The sequence below is a fragment of the Pelmatolapia mariae genome, linkage group LG7 (assembly GCF_036321145.2).
Source record: "Pelmatolapia mariae isolate MD_Pm_ZW linkage group LG7, Pm_UMD_F_2, whole genome shotgun sequence".
Classification (NCBI taxonomy): domain Eukaryota; kingdom Metazoa; phylum Chordata; class Actinopteri; order Cichliformes; family Cichlidae; genus Pelmatolapia; species Pelmatolapia mariae.
The window spans coordinates 36,215,883-36,234,958 of NC_086233.1; the positions used below are offsets into that span (position 1 = coordinate 36,215,883).

The 19,076-nt window shown below is 45.3% G+C and overlaps 1 long non-coding RNA gene across 1 annotated transcript; it reads left to right on the top strand.

The window, feature by feature from the left end:
- Positions 1-641, top strand: LOC134632226 (uncharacterized). The gene is made up of 3 exons (XR_010094486.1): positions 1-110; positions 199-275; positions 531-641. It is a non-coding gene; the product is annotated as an uncharacterized LOC134632226 (long non-coding RNA).
- The last annotated feature ends 18,435 nt before the right edge of the window (positions 642-19,076 follow it).

A 19,076-nucleotide genomic window follows, 5' to 3' on the forward strand; every position in this document is an offset into this window, starting at 1 on the left:
TGGCATTGCTCTTCCAAACAGCACACTACTCACAACTCAGAGTGCCGGTTGTCCCCCCTGTGCATAGCTGCACGGAATCTGAACAGCAATGGCACAAGCCACGGACAGTGGTAATTTAAATGAGGTTAAAGTTTTTGAATTAGTCCATGTTTACATATGAACAGCAACACCATCCATAGTAAATGTGTCTTCTGTTAGGGTGTGAAGCCAGGACCCATCAACTCCATGATCTTCACTAAGCCGGTACCAAATAGGATGGCCCAGACTGGAGTACGGTAATTGGATTTGTAAAATTTGGTTTCCTGTGTTACAAATGCATGTTGCTATTTGTTCATACATACATGTGTCAGAATAGGTATTAATTTACATACAACATTACACTTTCTGAAGACGGCTAACTCAGTCATGTACATATACATCCCAGTCTCTAACTTATGCACCACTGTTTTACACCTTTTAGTTTTTAGTTTAGTTGTTGTTCAGTATAATAACCTTCTTCCTTACATTATTGTCATTGATGTTTTCTTTAGGAGTGGCTTCTACAGAGGCATGGTGGGTCCGTTACCAGATCCCTGCTTGTTCAGAATAACGGAGGCATATGCAAAATTTAATATTGAGGACAGGCCACTTGTGACCACAATGAACATGATACCTGACAAGCCCCTTGTGGAAAGTGCTTTTGGGCTGGTGCAGGAGGGCAGTGTTCTGTCATATCAGCAGCCGGTTTTGACAACCCGGTACATCACACTACACCGTGATGCACCACCAACACCGCACTTGCCTCTGGAGGGGTATGACATCTTGCCATCAGATTGTGTGTTTGTGTGCTCAGAAGAGGAGCTTCTGCATCTGAAAAGCTTGTCTGTAACTCTGGAAATGGCTCACAAAATAGAGGAAGCTACACGTGAGCAAAGCTCTTCATCTGAGTGGCATCAGCTCCGCAGGCCCAGAGTGACTGCCTCTAGGTTTCGGGAGGTGTGTCACGTCAGAGGCCAGAGCTCGGCAGAGTCACTAGCAGAGCGTATATTGAAGGGAACAAGGCAGACAGCAGACATGAGGAGAGGAACTGAGATGGAGCCTGCAATAGCAGCAGAGTATAGTAGGCTAATGAATGTTAACTACTCACCCTGTGGTCTGGTCATTCACCCCATTGCCCCCTGGCTTGCTGCATCTCCTGATGGTGTTGTTTTTGACCCCAATGAATACCCCCAGTTTGGCCTTGTCGAATTCAAATGTCCCAATGTACAAAACTTTATTGACTGCAAATATGTGCAAATGGAATGTCGTACCCCTAAACTAAAAAAGAGCCACGCATATTACTGGCAAGTGCAAGGACAACTGCTCATCAGTGGGATGCAGTGGTGTGACTTTGTTGTGTGGGCACAAGAGGACTACCTAGTGCAAAGAATATACATGGATACAGATGTGCACAATGCAATCAGAGAAAAGGTTGACTACTTATTTTTTTTACATATATATATGCCAAAATACCTGTGTTTGGAAAAATGAACAGTGAAAACATAGCAAAAAGGAAAACAGATCCTTCAGGCTGGCTGGAACAAAATAACTGATGTTTTATTTGCAAAGTATTTCATGAAGTTTTTTGTTGTTACTTGTTGTTACATGTTACTTTTATGTGAAATCAATAAACTGTTATTTAAGCAATGGCATCAATTTCATTTTTTTAAAACACACATTAAAACATTGAATTTGTGCAGAACATGGTAAGTATTTAAAAATCCATGCCTAGCATACTGACATACATTTAGACAATAACACAACTGAATGAAGAAAATGACAAATGGTATTTTGGATGTTACAAAAGCACAATGTCACTTATGATTTTAAAACGATTTAGTGATTTACTTTATAATTTTGATAAACAATTTTGTTGAATATGAATAGTAATATAGTAGTATAATTAAACAGTATTATTAACATTCAACATTTGCAATGAATTAGAATTATCAATAACTGGAACTCAACTATCAGCACTCAAGTACCAGTTCTGTAATCAAGTTTTGTCAAGGAAGAAATGCAACTGTAGTGGCCTCAGCTGCAGGTCATTTTCCATAAGTTACTTGTACTGGCACTGGTGTCTTGGGAAAAGTCCATCTTGTCTCACTTAACCCATTTTTTTAACTAATGCTGTGTTCTGGTAATTTGACAGCATACATGCTACTGCAAACAGTTGGTTGATATTGTAAACATGTGACATGGTAATGATGCTATCAAAAAGTTTGTTCTGTTTTATCCTCCTAATGACTCGCTCCACATGTACCCTGAGTCTGGCTATGGCCTGCGTCTCCTTAACCTGGTATGCTGGCGTCTGCTTCTGCTTAGATAGAAAAGGTGGGCAGTACACTTTGCATTTACAACAATCGGTGATTAGGAAGCCCTTATCTACCATCACTGCCATGTCTTCAGTCAACTTCTCAGCAATGCCTGATTGTTTGAATAGTTCCTTGTCACTAGCCGAACCAGCATACAGATTAGAGATGAATGTCACTGGACCATGTGGAGCTATGCCAACCAGGGCTTTCATCGTACAGTGGGATTTGTACGAAGAGTACATTTCACTTTGGAGAAGTGGTGAGGATGGTGTCTGACACCTCAGCTCTGTACAGTCAAGGATCATCTGGGTGTCTGAGAAATCTTTGAATTCCTCAGGGAGGTAAGCTTGCACTTCTTCACGTGTAAGCCAGACGCATTGAGACCCCAGTGCAGTGGCAAGAAAATTTGTCCATGTTGCAATAATGCAGCTCACTGTGGACTGGTGTGTGTTAAATAGGTGTGCCAGGTCCCTCTCCTTCAAACCAACTGACAGGAAAACCAGGAAAAGAAAGAACTCGTCAATTGGCTGTAGCAGCTGCCTCTGGAAGGTGAAAACATAAGGGAAAATGTTACTCCTTAAGTTATGAAATAGTAAAATTATGCTTTTCTGGGCTAAATGTTTTGTAATGGTTATGCATACCATACTGTACCATGGGGTAAACAATGAGGTGCTGTAGTACACAGGTGTATGTATGTAAAGGATGCTGAGTCCTTTAGCATATATACACCTGTGTATGTATGCTATTGTACATAATGTAATGTTATTGTACATAAATACATTAACATTACACCTCTAGTTCTAACTACCAACAAACCCATAACCTACCGTTGATGTGCGTGCAGGTGTCAACACTTCTTCGTTCCTATTGGCAGCTGACTTGGCTCTTGAAACCCGGATCATTTTATAGATGCAAGGCTCAATCAAAAACCAAAATGCCATCAAATGATCATAGCTTGGAAATCTATTCACGAGAGAGACATACATTGTGTCAATCATTAATTAACATTACACACTGACATAAAAATAATGTAAACTGTGACAAATATGCTAATGGTATGCTATATAACATAGTCTGATTAAGAGTCTATTTGGTGTTGTATTTTACCTGTAGCATATCGTTTAAATACTAAAGCATCTACATGAAACATACAATCAGCAGAGAAAAAGTAAATATCTATTTTGTTTTCATTAAGACTGGAAACACTTTCGAAATTTAACTGATGGTGACCTTGGTATATTTTAAACAGTTAGCTTGAATAGAGCTTAGGTGTACCTGGTATAGAATCGGATGTCAGTGTCGGAGCCAGCAAAACGCTGTAACCCAAATTCTCGCTGGACACGTAGCTCCTGTATCTCCTTCCTCAGAGTCTCCACGTCTTTGGACAGGTCTTCTGCAGCTGATGCAGATATGTCCAATGCAGACGGCTCAGGGACTGAGCAGTAGTCATGATCTCTTGTAAGACTGTGCTCTTCTTGATCGTCAGGAGGAACTAGTTCAGGGCGTCGCTCCATTCTCTCCCAAACACTACGCCGCGATGGTTCAACTTTATAGCCATTCCACTCAAAAAGTGTTGGTACAGCCCCTTTAATAAGCCGCCTTTGACCATCAAGGGTTGTTGGCTCTATGAGTTGATCACTGGCAAAGTGTCTGCTGCAGACCCTGGTGTGAGAGGTAATCGTGAAATGATCCCGGCGTATGTTTACCAGCCATTGTCTTCTCAAGTCGGAATGGGTCGGAAAGCCATGAAAACTTAGTATGCCGTTAAATTTGGCTGAAGCCGAACAAAGTGGGACACAGCAATGCTCGGAGTATTTCTTCTCCTGTTTTTGAAAATGTTCTGTTTTAAATACTTTCCTTTTTATACTCATTCTGAAGTGACATTAGCATAGCTACCGATAGATAAACAAACATACCGGAAACATCCAAGCGGTAGTATTTGGAAACGGAAATATGTCACATGCCCTAGTGCAAGTAGTCCATTGAGTCTAATAACAGATTAAATGCCATGTTGAGGCTGTCATTTTTAGCATCTACATGGATGTTAAAATCACCCACAATAATTGTTTTATCTGATCTGAGCACTAAATCAGATAAAAGGTCTGAGAAATCAGACAGAAAGTCGGTGTAAGGCCCAGGTGGACGATAGAATTATCACAAATATGGCTGGTTTTTGAGTTGTCCAGCTAGCTTGGACAAGGCTAAGCATCAGGCTTTCAAATGAATAAAAACTCTGTCTTGGTCTTTGGTTGAGTAAAAAGGTGGTGTGGAAAATTGCTGCCCCACCACCCCCTTGGCCTGTGCTTCAAGGATTCTAATAGGTAGTATGACTCTGGTGTGTTAATTAATTTAAACTCCGCTGTGTCCATGTCAAGGTTGCGTCATTCTGTCATGTACTTAACATAATCATCCTGCTGCAACCAGGTTTCTGTAAGGCAGAGTAAATCGATTTGTTGATCAATTATTGATTCATATATTAACAGAGACTTGGAAGAGAGAGACCTAATATTTAGTAATCCACATTTCACTGTCTTACTCTTTGGTGCAGATGATGATACTGTATTGTTCTTTCGTTGTAATTTTTTATGTTTATGTAATTTTTTGCTGTTTTTTAGTTAGTTTTTTGTCTGTTTAGGAGCTGACACCGTCACTAAGGGGATGGGGTTTTGGGGGTATAACAGGAGGAGGAAGCTGCAGAGAGGTGTGTTAGACTGCAACTCTGCTTCCTGGTTCCAACTCTGGATAGTCACGTTTTGGGGGGTTTATTAAATTTGGCCAGATTTCTGGAAATGAGAGCTGCTCCATACAAAGTGGGATGGATTCTCTCTCTCCTAAGAAGACCAGTTTTCCTCCAGAACAAAAGAAAACGGAGTCTAAAACAAAGAACCAGAAGTACAGGGGGTCGACTGTGTGGGAGGTGGCAACGCCGAAATGGTTCTGGAGGCTGTCTGCATGGAGAGCAGCAGCACTGAATCAGTTCTGGAGGCCATCCGCGTGAAAAGCGGCAGTGCTGACTCAGTGCAGGGGGCCGACTGTGTGGAAGTCAGGAGCACCGAAACATTTCTGGAGGCAGACCACGTGGGAGATGTGGTGACAACGAGACAGTTCTGGAGGCCGTCAGCGTGGGAAGCAGTGGCGATGAATGAGTTTAGGAGGCTGCCCTGGTGGCCTGGAAGGTAGCTGGTGACGGCATGCCTTGGTAGATGATTGGTACTGGGTTGCTTTGGCACATGCAGAATGTGCAGATGATGCAGGATGTGGATGTACTGGCCGTGCAGGACGTGGATGTGTAGGATGTGGACTGAGAAGGACGTGCAGGTCGAGATGGCTCGCTAACCTCTGGCTTGGGCTGAGCAGGACCAGGTCAAGCAGATCCAGATGGCTCAGGCTGAGCAGGACCAAATGAGGCAGGACCAGACGGTGCGGCGACCTCTGGCGGAGACATTGCTGGATCAGACAGCCCAACGACCTCTGGTGGAGATGGAGCTGGACCAGACAGCGTGATGACCTCTGGTGGAGATGTGTTTGGGCCAGACGATGGCATGAAAGATGCAGGTGGCCGAGCTGGTGGTTGAGCTGGTGGCTGTGTGGAAGCAGCAGTCACCTGGACGGACTCTTCTGAGCCCCCAACAGGGAAAGACAAAGCCTGGACGGACTCTCCTGAACCCCCAGCGGAGACAGGCAAAGGCTGGACGGACTCTCCAGAGCCCCCAGCGGAGACAGGCAAAGGTTGGATGGACTCTCCAGAGCCCCCAGTGGAGACAGGTGAAGGCTGGATGGACTCTCCTGAGCCCCCAGTTGACACAAGGAACTGCTGGATGGGCTCTCCTGAGCCTCCAGCGGAAACTGGAGCAGAGCCAGTCGGTGTGGAAACCTCTGGTGGAGCAGAACCAGATGATGCGGAGACCTCTGGTAGCGACAAAGCTAGCTGGAGCTGCTCAGGGCACACAGCCAGCTCAGGATGCAGCGGCTGGGGCTGTGCAGTGCACAGAGTGTGCTTAGGACACTTTTCAGGCACAGACAGCAAAATGGAGTCCGTAGCTGGCTGGATAAGCTCGTCTGAGGTTCCAACTAAGACAGGAGACTGAAATGGCTCAGCTAAGCACCCAGCAGAGGCTTCTGCATATGGCTGAGATGGCTCAGCTGAGCTCCCAGCAGAGACAGGTGGCTGGGATGGCTCTGCTGAGTTCCCAGCAGAGGCAGGTGGCTGGGATGACTCTCCTGAGCTCCCAGCGAAGACAGATGATGGGTGAACAGGCTGCATTGGTTCCAAAACCTCAGGTGGTCCAGAGGCAGCTGAGGTCACAGGCCCAGCCGCTGGGTAGGCCTCGGGAAGAGTTTTAGTCTCCGAGCGTAAATGTTTAGCATTGTCAAAAACAGTCTTGGCACACACAGATGCTAGAGTCTTTGAAGTTATCGCACAAAACTCAGAGTCTGCCCTGGAATTACTAGCTGGGTGGGACATAACACAATCCAGGGCTGAAACAGAACTCCCATAACCCAAGGTAAACTCAGCAACAAAACAATTATCCCTACCAGACTCAGGAACGGAGAAGACAGTTTGCGTATTGTCCATAATAATAGTCCTTTCAGAAAGTGTATCAGTCTCCAAATGAACAGATCGAGTTGCACAAACAGAAACAACATCATGCAAAGTCTTAGAATGAGTCAGCTGAGGAACACAAAACGTAGCTTCAGAGGCCTGGGAAACACACAGTTTAATTTTGTTGGGGGTCAGTCTGGATTCACAAACTGAGAGCTTAGAGTCCTTAAGTTTTGTCTCAATGTCCGTAACAGAACAAGGTAGAGCAGTTATTGTTAATCCGTGCTTGGAAGGAGCACAAGGCAAACAGTCTTTAAAGTCCACGGAACTGGAATAGATGGCCTCAGAATGAATAGACTTTTTCTTTCCCAGCTCGGACGGAGCACAAAAAAGGTCTTTTTTACTCACCACGACTGGTTGCTCAAAGGAAGTACTGGGTTCCAGCCATGGTGATGTGCGCCGGTGGCGTGGACGCCGCTTTCTCCTGGAAGAAGGAGCAGAGATAACAGAGGAGGTCGGTGATGATGGGGAACTGGTGACCTGCTCTTTAACCTCTGACCACATTGCAGCCGGGAAGGAGGCAGGCGAATGCGGGTCAGATCGGGATGTGGAGGGGAAGAGATTCCGCGGCAAGGAAACAACCGCCCCCTGCTGCAGCGACATGGAAGAATTCATCTGCTGCGACAGTGTGGAGACATCCTTTTGCTGGGACGTGGTTGAGGGTGGTTGGGTCAGCTCCATGCCTTGGAGTGCCTCTTTTGCTTGGGCCAGATTATGGGCAAACTCTGAAGCTATGGGTAGCTGGCGCAGGTGAGGGTTATCCAGAAAAATTGCCTCAATGGCATTAATTCCAATAGATAAAGTCCGTTTATCCGAGGCGTGGGAAATGCGCTGCCACAGCCTTAGGAGGCGAAAGACATCTCTCGCTCTTTCAGAGTCCGCTGTGTCCATGTCGTGGTCGCGTCGTTCTGTCATGTACTTAACATAATCATCCTGCTGCAACCAGGTTTCTGTAAGGCAGAGTAAAGTGATTTGTTGATCAATTATTAATTCATATACTAACAGAGACTTGGAATAGAGAGACCTAATGTTTAGTAATCCACATTTCACTGTTTTAGTCTTTGATGCTGTTGAGGATACTGTATTGTTCTTTCGTTGTTATTTTTTATGTTTATGTAATTTTTTGCTGTTTTTTAGTTTGTTTTTTGTCTGTTTGGGAGCTGACACAGTCACTAAGGGGATGGGGTTTTGGGAGGTAATAGGAGGAGAGAAGCTGCAGAGATTTGTGTAAGACTCTGTCAATGGCAGGCAATTGACTATGGTTGCTGTTGTCGCTAGCTTCACATGTCTCAGAACAGAATCACCAATAACCAGAGTTTGATCGTCGGCAGTGTCACAGGCTGGGGAAAAATGGTTAGACACATAAACAGGTTGGTGGTGTACCAGGGGCTTCAGTTTAAGACTATGCTTCTTCCTCACTGTCACCCAGCTATCCTGTTTCCCCGGCTGCTCTGGACAGTCTGCCATGGGACAACTAGCAGTCTACGCTACCTTCTGCTGCACCGGCTACAGGGGCCCGGCTAGCTCCAGGTTTTTCAAGGGTCCAAAGACGAGTCTACATTTTAGTGATCCTGGCCTCCAGAGCTGCAAATAGGCTACATGTATTACAAGTATCATTATTTCTAAAGGAAGAGGTCATGCTGCTAGCTGCTGCTATGAGCTAAGCTAAGTTAGCGAATCCCTAAAGCCGCAATGAGTGAATAATGTGAATATAACTAGTAGATGAATCAACGTGCTTAAGAAGTTAATTAGAAGTTATTTATAAGTTTTTAATTAACTAACTAGGAATACACTAGGCAGCCAAGAAGCACACAGGAAAATACACAGCTACTGGGACAAAGTGACAACTGGCAGAGGAAAACACAGGGCTCAAATACACAGAGGGATAACCAGTAGCGGTTTTAGATACGGGCAACACGGGCGGTTGCCCGGGGCGGCATCGTGGTGGGGGGCGGCATCACGGGCATCGGCAAAAAAAAAAAAAAAATTGCTCGTACTCATACTGCCCCGACATCAGCCAGCGCATATTGGGAATGGCATAGGCACCGATCGGTTTTCTATTGCCCATTTGCTGGGAGTAATGGCGCCCTCCGTTAGCGAGGTGCGCCTGCTGCTTGCGGCACAGGGAGGAGAGGGCGGGGCGGTGGGGGATTCTCTGGCTGGCTGGAGCAGCGTCTAATAACCAACTCACAAAATAAAACAAAATAAAAACAAACCAACAAACACGAAAACACCAAACATTATGATACAGACTTATAATTTGCACCAATGTTTTTTCGAAATTGCTTGCTGCTGAAGTCAAAGTAAACTTTATTGTCATCTCCGCTACATACAGTCCAGTATATAGAGAGACGAGACGACGAGGCTCCAGTTACAGCAGTGCAAGTAAACAAACAATAAATATAAGAAGAGTAAGAAAATGAATATACACTTTAGGACTAGGGGTAAAGGGATCAATAACAATTTAAAATTTACAGTTTGATGATTTAAAGTCTCACACACAACCCGTCGAAAGGGGAGGGGGGCTGGCTGCTTCCAAATAGAGCACATTTCATTATAATGTTGTAAATCCAAGCCCATTATGGATTCATGATTTGAATCCTGGGTTGTGTGAAATCTCAGAAATGCATCTTAGACAAAGTGAATCTGTGAACTAAGGTGTAGGTCTATTAGGTTATGTTGTGGTGATCCTCGGGTTGAGGGATGGGTGTTCATACTGGAGTGCAAAATTAAAACCAATGGAAGATGGACAGGAAAAGTTCAAAGCCATCAGGCGCTCAGTTTAGAAAAAATAGAAAAGAAGAGGAGGAGAAACGAGCAAAAGATACAGGTAAGCAGATGTGTCATTGGATAATGGCAGGGCATCCTGAAACAATCAGAATCAGAATACTTTATTAATCCCTAAGGAAATTATGTTTATTGTTTATTTGTTTATTTATAAGGAACCCCATTAGCTTCCACAACAGTGGTTGCTAGTCTTCCTGGGGCCCAAACCATCAAATACCATCAAATAAAATGTTACACAATGAAGTGGATGCAAAATATCCACATAATTTGGCTCTTACATCCACAGTAAGGTTTTACAATTCTGAAAATATAAGCATGTAAATATATCTATATCTATATATCTATATATATCTATATATATATCTATATCTATATAGATATATATATATATGTATATATATAAATATATAAAAAACACTCAAACAAAATACACAATTTCCATTACAAGTGACATTACCCTCTTACAATATTTACAAATAAATTAAAAACTGCCTAAATAGGCTTTTAGGTGATTTTTAAAATTATGAATAGAAGCCAATTCTCTAATTGCATAAGGCAACTTATTCCACTGAAAAGATGCTCTAAATATAACAGAGTTTTTCAAAAAGTTACTTTTAACTCGAGGAGTTACTAAATTGTGGTTAGTTGAGAATCGTGTAGCATGATTATGCATTTCATCTGGATACTGCAACAGAGCATAAAAAAAGTGTGGTGTGTTTACCAGTATTGCTTTCTTTAAAAATACAAGTAAGCCATAGTATAATTTAGCTTGTACAGAAAGCCAAGAAAGTTTATCATGCATTTTATCAATATTTGTATAATATGAACACCTTAACACTAATCTGGCCGCCCTATTTTGGACTAACTGAAGTCTGTTCAGATCTGTCTTATTAGCTGCTGACCAAATGATTGAGCATGTCACGGTTCTGGGTCCGTTGGACCCAGTATTTTGAGTTTATTATGCTTTGGTTTATTTTGCATCTGGGATTGTTTTATTGTTCTCTTGTTGTGGTTATGATGATGTCTATTATTAGAGTTTCTGTTTATTGGTGATAAGGATTTGTGTTCTCATGTGTGGGTTTAGGTGTCTTTTTCTGTCTGTCTCTCAGTGTCGAGTCTGCGTCTTTGTGTAGTGTTCTTGTTTCCTGTTTTATTGTGAAGGTCTGCGTCTCATGTGAGTGTGTTCAGTTTTACCTCTGTCTCGTCTTGTTAATTACTCCCAGCTGTGTCCACCACCTGTGTGTAATCTCCTTGTGTTTCTCTGTGTGTATTTAAGTCACGTCTTTAGTCATTGTTGTTGCTGGTCCGTCTGTGTATCCTCCATGTCCTACTCGTGTGTTCTCCCTGCTGTCACCATCCTGTACCGTCGTCCACCTTGCTTCATGCTTTATGTTCAGGTTCGTGTTCTTGTTCATGCTCTGTGGTTTAGTTGTCCCAGTATAGTTTAGTTCTCCGTTTTGTCGTTTGCCTCTCTATATTTTTGTATCAATAAATCACCTTCACACCTTCACGACTGCCTGCGCTTGGATCCTCTTTTTCCTTTTTTCACACGGCTCTTCCCACTCGCCGTGACAGTACGGACCAGCCAGATATGGATCCAGCGGCAGTCACCCCACCCAGGGAGCTTCAGGAGGCCGTTATCAACTCAGCTTCTAAATTAATTTACCAGTTGTTAGAGTATGAGGGAGAAGCCTCTCTTTACACTGTGGAAGCGGACCTACAACACCTTATTTCCAGTTACCCCTGGTTATTGGACTCATTGCACCCGCTCGTACAAAACTTTATTCTCCACGAACTACACCTTCACCCCCCCGCCGTCACTGCTCGCCCGCTCGCTTCAACGGAGGACGTGCCGTCCGTACCGCCGGATGAGGAGTTACCCGGCCCGTCGGAGCTGCCTCCACGGAGGAAGCGACGTTCACGCCGTCGGCGCGGCACCCCACAGCCGGAATTCAGAATGTCAGAGCAGCCGGCTGTGGTGAGTGAAAGGGACACTTTTTCTGCTGCATCAGACTCCGTGACTGTGTTTTCTGGAGCTATTTTTGTGTGTCGTTTGAAGATAACAATGATTTTTCCGTCTCACCCATGGCCACTGCCCCAAAGACTGCCTTTTCTGAGCCTACATTTTGTGTTAATGACTGTGTTCATGCTGTTGTGTCCAAGCCTGGAGTACCTGAGTCTAGCACTATGAACATAGGGAACTTAAGTGTCAGGGAAGTTTTTTTCGTCTCCATCAGTTCATTCAGGGGAAGTTGTAAACTTCACCGAAGCAGTTTTTCCTGATCATGTTTTCCCATCTACACTTTCACCACAGTCTAATGTGGGGTCTGTAACACAGCTAGCAGGACAGTTAGCAATTCAGTCAGCAGCCACGCTGCCCTCAGTTCAGTCAGCAGCCACGCTGCCCTCAGTTCAGTCAGCAGCCACGCTGCCCTCAGTTCAGTCAGCAGCCACGCTGCCCTCAGTTCAGTCAGCAGCCACGCTGCCCTCAGTTCAGTCAGCAGCCACGCTGCCCTCAGTTCAGTCAGCCACTCCACCACCTGTTACAACCTCGCTACTTGTAGCTCAGTTACCACCGGTTCAGCAGCCTACCCACCCGTTCATTCAGTCACCGTCCTCACCGTCTCATTCTAAGCAGGGAACACACTTCACCACAACATCTGCTGGTTCCCTTAAGCTGGCCACCTCAGAGACAGTTACTCCCTCTAGGGCCTCCCCAGAGGCTGGGTGTCGCTCACCAGCTGACTCTGGACCCCTAGAGGTCAAGACGCCAGCACCAGCAGTTTCACCGGGGAACTCACCAGAGCAGCCTCGGCTCTCAGCACCCCCTGAGAGCTCAAGTGAGTTCACCCGTCCGCCTCCGTCCTCTGCTGAGTGTATTGGGGAACACTTTCAGCCCTCTGAGGACTGCATCCCACTGTTGCTGCCTGAGTCTAGCCACTGTGCTGCTCGGTTCCAGCCAGTGTCCACACCGGCAGAGGTCTGCGTACCTGCTGCCTCGGTGTCTGTTTCCACTGGAGGGCCTGAGGAGCCCGTCCAGCCTCAAGTGTCGTCAGCTGGGGGTTCGGGAGAACCCAGCCAGCCTCAAGTGTCGTCAGCTGGGGGTTCGGGAGAACCCAGCCAGCCTCAAGTGTCGTCAGCTGGGGGTTCGGGAGAACCCAGCCAGCCTCAAGTGTCGTCAGCTGGGGGTTCGGGAGAACCCAGCCAGCCTCAAGTGTCGTCAGCTGGAGGGCCCGAGGAGCCCGTCCAGCCCCATGACTCGTCAGCTGGAGGTTCAGGAGAACCTAGCCAGTTTCTGGCCTCATCAGCTGGAGGGCCCGAGGAGCCCGTCCAGCCAACCGCAGCTTCATCCACGCCTGCAGCCGCAGCTTCATCCACGCCTGCAGCCGCAGCTTCATCCACGCCTGCAGCCGCAGCTTCATCCACGCCTGCAGCCGTCCCGCCGCCGTCAGGTTCCGCAGCCGTCTCGCCGCCGTCTTCCCCTGGCCCGGCCTCTGTGTCTTCGTCCGCGCCTGGCCCGGCCTCTGTGTCTTCGTCCGCGCCTGGCCCGGCCTCAGCCTCTGCTTCTGCTGCGCCTTCGTCTGGCCCAGCTCGTCCTGCTCCGCCTTCGTCTGGCCCAGCTCGTCCTGTTCCGCCTCGCCTCTGCCGGCCGCTTTCCAGGCCTCTAAGTTTGCATCATGGCCGTCGAGGACGACTTTCGGACAGGGTTCGTCGCCGCCGCTGGCATCGCGGCCGACCTCCGGACCTGCTCAGTGGCCGCCACTACCTTCCAAGCGGTCGGCCTCCAGAACTGTTTGCCCGTCGCCGCCGCTGCCGTGTGCACGGACGGCCTCCAGAACTGTTTGCCCGTCGCCGCCGCTGCCGTGTGCACGGTCGGCCTCCAGACCTGTTTGCCCGTTGCCGTGTGCACGGTCGGCCCCCTGAACTGTTTGCCCGTTGCCGTGTGCATGGCCGGCCCCCTGACCTGTTTGGGCTCCTGTATGGCCGACCTCCGGGTCGACCCCCTGAACTGTTTGTGGACTCTTGTTGAGCTCTTGTTTGGTTTTTGGTTTTGATGTGTTTTCCTGTGTTGTTTGGACTCTTGTGCTCCTTGTTTTTTGTTTGGTTTCTGTCCCTCCTTCCTTGACCCCCTCCGCCCACCCTGGTTTGGTGCTCATGTTTCGTTCTGTTTTTTTTTTTTTTTTGTTTGTGGCTGTCGGGAGCCAGCCCTTAGAGGGGGGGTACTGTCACGGTTCTGGGTCCGTTGGACCCAGTATTTTGAGTTTATTATGCTTTGGTTTATTTTGCATCTGGGATTGTTTTATTGTTCTCTTGTTGTGGTTATGATGATGTCTATTATTAGAGTTTCTGTTTATTGGTGATAAGGATTTGTGTTCTCATGTGTGGGTTTAGGTGTCTTTTTCTGTCTGTCTCTCAGTGTCGAGTCTGCGTCTTTGTGTAGTGTTCTTGTTTCCTGTTTTATTGTGAAGGTCTGCGTCTCATGTGAGTGTGTTCAGTTTTACCTCTGTCTCGTCTTGTTAATTACTCCCAGCTGTGTCCACCACCTGTGTGTAATCTCCTTGTGTTTCTCTGTGTGTATTTAAGTCACGTCTTTAGTCATTGTTGTTGCTGGTCCGTCTGTGTATCCTCCATGTCCTACTCGTGTGTTCTCCCTGCTGTCACCATCCTGTACCGTCGTCCACCTTGCTTCATGCTTTATGTTCAGGTTCGTGTTCTTGTTCATGCTCTGTGGTTTAGTTGTCCCAGTATAGTTTAGTTCTCCGTTTTGTCGTTTGCCTCTCTATATTTTTGTATCAATAAATCACCTTCACACCTTCACGACTGCCTGCGCTTGGATCCTCTTTTTCCTTTTTTCACACGGCTCTTCCCACTCGCCGTGACAGAGCAGTACTCTAGATGAGATAATACTAGTGCATTAATGACATCTTTCATAATTGAAGAAGTAATTTAAAATGAGCATTTCCTAGCTATAGCTATGCCCTGTCCCATTTTCTTAATAACAGAGTTGATGTGCTGAGACCATGAAAGGTGGTGGTTTATGGTAACACCAAGTAATTTAATCTGGGTGACCTGTTCTAATACCGATCCAGCTATGGAAAGATTTAGTTGTGGGCTGTTGACTAAGCGTACTCTACTTCCTATTAACATGGATTTGGATTTAGACACGTTTAAAATCATGTTGTTTTTACTTATCCAGTCAAACACGTTCAGCAAATCTTGTTGTAATAGGCTTGTCAATTCAGAGTAGCTACTGGCTGAATAAAACATGGTGGAGTCATCAGTATACATTACAAGATGAGATTTATCCAGGTGGTACGGCAAATCATTCGTGAAGACTGAATAGAGAAGTGGACCGAGGCAGCTGCCTTGGGGTAGATCACAGTTCATTTCACAGCCCTCCGAGAAATAACCATTATAATAAACCTTTTGCCTTCTTCCAGACAAATAACTTTCCATCCAGCACAAAGCAGCTGGTGAAAATCCATAACATTTTAGTTTATCTATCAAAAGAGCATGATTTATCAAATCAAATGCAGCACTAAAATCCAAAATACCACCCCGGCCAAATTCCCATTATCTAGATATTTATACCAGTTATCTGTCATGTGAATGAGAGCTGAACTGGTGGAATAACCAGGTTTGTAAGCATGGTGAAACTGAGTGGGTTACAGTTGCTCCAAGAAGAAATGGTAAAAATAGCAACAGTAACAGACTAAACTCCAAACAATACCTTATGTTACAGATTTTAATATTAATTAGTCATTGGGAGAAGGAGTGTTCGCCCAGGGCGCCAAACAGGCTAGGACCGCCACTGGGGATAACAAGGGAATGAGACACAGGAGGGGAACACAGCTGAAAGCAATCACATAGGGCTGGGCGATATGGCCTAAAATCCATATCGCGGTATAATTTGAAGCACGTGCGGTAACGATATATATCGCGATATATTCTTTTCTTCTGTATAACATATTTTCCACACTATAAGGCACACTTAAAATCCTTTAATTTTCTCAAAAATCGAGAGTGTGCCTTATGTATGAATTCTGGTTGTGCTTACTGACCTCGAACCGATTTGGGTGTGCAGAAATCTGTTAAAAAATGTTTTAGTACAACTTTGGTAAGCCGCACTGCTTGATGGATTGTCAGAGCAGTACGGCTGCCGTAGTGAGGAGCTTCGCGGAGTAATCTGGGTCCAAAACTCCGTCTGCTTCAGGTCCCAAAGTCAAACGAACACTGACATGTTAAAAACGGTCTAAATTCTTTCATCTTTAATAAAATGATCAGCGTTGCTGCTTTACCAGGTGTAACAATTAAGTTTAACATCCATGCATCCATGAAAACAGAATTTATTAAATTTAACGGAGTTACAAGTTAACAGGAAGTTAGCTCGCTAGTTTCCACCTAAACATGACATACCATGTTCTGACTGAGAGATTTTTGAAACTAATTAAAACGTACAGCTCTGCTACCACTTCCAACATAAATGAAGACAGAAAACTAAACAGCAGTAAACTGGTGGCATATTAATATAGTTATTAATATACTGCAACAACATGGGAATAGAACAGCTGCGAGAGAATTCAACATTAATGAATCAATGTTACGGAAGTGGAGGAAGCGCAGTTTTTGGCTTTCCCCATATTTCAAAAGTGCTTCATCTCTTTGCTATGACTGTTGCCCGGCATAATTTGCAGATGATAATGGTTGTAGCCGCTGCGATGCTTTCGACCAAAACAGGCGCAGCTTGATGACATCATCAACATGCGCTATCGCGGTAGAGCGGTATAGGGCTTTGGAGTTGACGTCACGCCGCAGTGCATTGTGGGATCGCGGCGCCATGACAGAAGGCCACAAATCAAAACACACTGTGTTGGAAGCAGGACTGCCAGAACCATGCTTAAAATCAGCGCAAAAGACAAAGGGCTGTATCGCGACCAATTGCGCCCAGACGCCAAGAGACGGTACTTGGAAAAAATAGCGTGCATCGGTAATGTGGACCCGTATGAAATAAGGCAGTGGAGCGGAAACCCAGACAGCCTACCGCCGTTGTCCTATCCCGATATTTTCGCGTACTTTGTCTGTGAAGTCAGCGCATACACGGCGAATCATTTTCGGAATTATAAATTCCTGGAGGCGCACATCTAATTCACAAGCGGTTGGGTACAAGATTTGGCCGTTTTTAAGCCTCCACGTTGTGAGTATGTTGACCATATGACCAAGATACAGCCAGAGGTTGCACATAACACTGACTTCTCCTCAGCAGCTGCCCCCAAAATTGCTCTAGATGAATGATTCACGATTGATGCCAGCTGTGCGTTGCCATGTAAATAGTTTGCATTTCATGTGTACCTGCACATGTACTTGCTAAGTACATGTGGACAGATCTTGAATAAAAAAAAATAAACATACTTTTCATTTCTGTTTTATTGAAACCACTTTACAGAAAGTACAATTATTTACAATGAACTGTACATGCAACACAGCAGTTTTATGAATATTCAACAAGAGCAAGTTTCATTTGGCCCTGGTTTGACAACCACACTGGGGCACATATTCACCAAAACACAGCACACCTTAACATTCTTATCAAGCAGTGTTGTGTCTTCACCATCACATGATATGAGTAACTCCTGTCCACAGCCTCCATGACATGGTGATTTTGTTGTTGGTCTTCTGTCAGATCTTCATCTATTACTTCTGCACGGGGCACACCTTCATACTCTGCAGCTGCATAATGAAAGCCTGTAAGATAAAATTAGTACATACACATAAGGTAAATGTACACCAGTATTTCAGGTGCGTGATTCATCTGAAAGTTATGTGCAGATTAGCGTACAATGAGCGCAATTTTATATGTTTTTGGGGCGGGGGTTACCTCCAATGGGTGCTCTTTTTCGCTTTCGTTGCACTCGCCTTGCATGCCGGTCCAAGTCTGACCGCTGCAATCCAAGCCTGACGTCTTTGTTTAGTAATATCGGATACATGAGATCCCTCCCGTTGCCTCCAGGAGGGGAAACGATGAAAAGAGAGCCCATTTTCCAGCTTCTTGCCTTCCCTATCGTGTGATCTAACGTTGCAACCGACAACACAGTACGTACGAACCATAGCTGACGCTTCCGTGTGCTTCATTTGGCCTACTGTCATGGCGGGAGGGGGCGTGGCCCCCCTCCCGTGACATCACGCTCCAAAGCCCTATAGTCAAAATCTCTATCGTTGGCCAAATTTATATCGTTTCTATCGTATATCGTTTCTATTGCCCACCCCTACAATCACATAAGTAAAGTAAGTAAAAGTTTATTTATATAGCACTTTTCACAGACAGATGTCACAAAGTGCTTCACAAGAGAGAAAACAAAAACAAAATATAGTCATAAATACGTCATAAAAACCTTGGTCTACATACACGGGACAGAGAGGAAGCAAAACTGAACGCACTAAACACTAGACAAGGGACTATCAAAGTGAAAGAGGAAACATGAGACACAGACTAAGACACGGACTTAACATTGAGACCAGGAGACATGACTGACTAGGGAGACAAGGGAACATAGTCTGGACACAGGAGATACATGAACATAGAGACAAGGGTGACTAGACTTGAAACATGGAATATGACAGGGAAGGCTTAGAAACAAACCTAAATCCTAGAAACTACAGAAAATAACTAAGAAACAAGAAATACAAAGACTATGACACGAATCAAACTAAATCAAAGAATATTCAAAAAGCAGAAAACACAAACCCTGGGTCCCAAGACCCAGTACTGTGACAGGAACAGGAAGTGATACTCACCAAGTGACCACAGTGTGACTGTTTCACACAGCAGCTCAGTGTTTCTACAGTGGATCTGTGGCTACATGAGCAGATTTCTATGGAACCAATGCGACAGTGATGAGTCAGCATGAAGTGAGCAGAGTAAACTGAAGATTTGTGTAGAAACAGAAAATGCACTCAACACTGTTGCTGAGAGAAACCTGATGGACTCCGGTGAGTCTTCTTTTAGAGACTAACAGGTCTTGACTGCAGCTCTGCTGCTGCTCTCTCACACTTTCACTTCTGGAAAACGACCTTGAACTTCTCGTCTTTCAGGTGTTGCTCCGCCACTTCCTGAAGCTGTTTTTCTGGTTTTACTGCCTCTCCCTTTACATGAATCAGCAGGTTTATACTCTGCGACTGTCCAGCAGGTGGGAGCAGTGAAGAGTGGTGTGTGGGTAAAGTTCACACAGTAATGAAGGCCTCAGGTGATTACCCATTTTTCCACAGCAGACTGAGAGCTTCTGCTGGACTATGAAGGAGGTCACAGAGAGAAGTGGTAAAAGTACAGACATTCAGTACTTAAGTGGAAGTACACA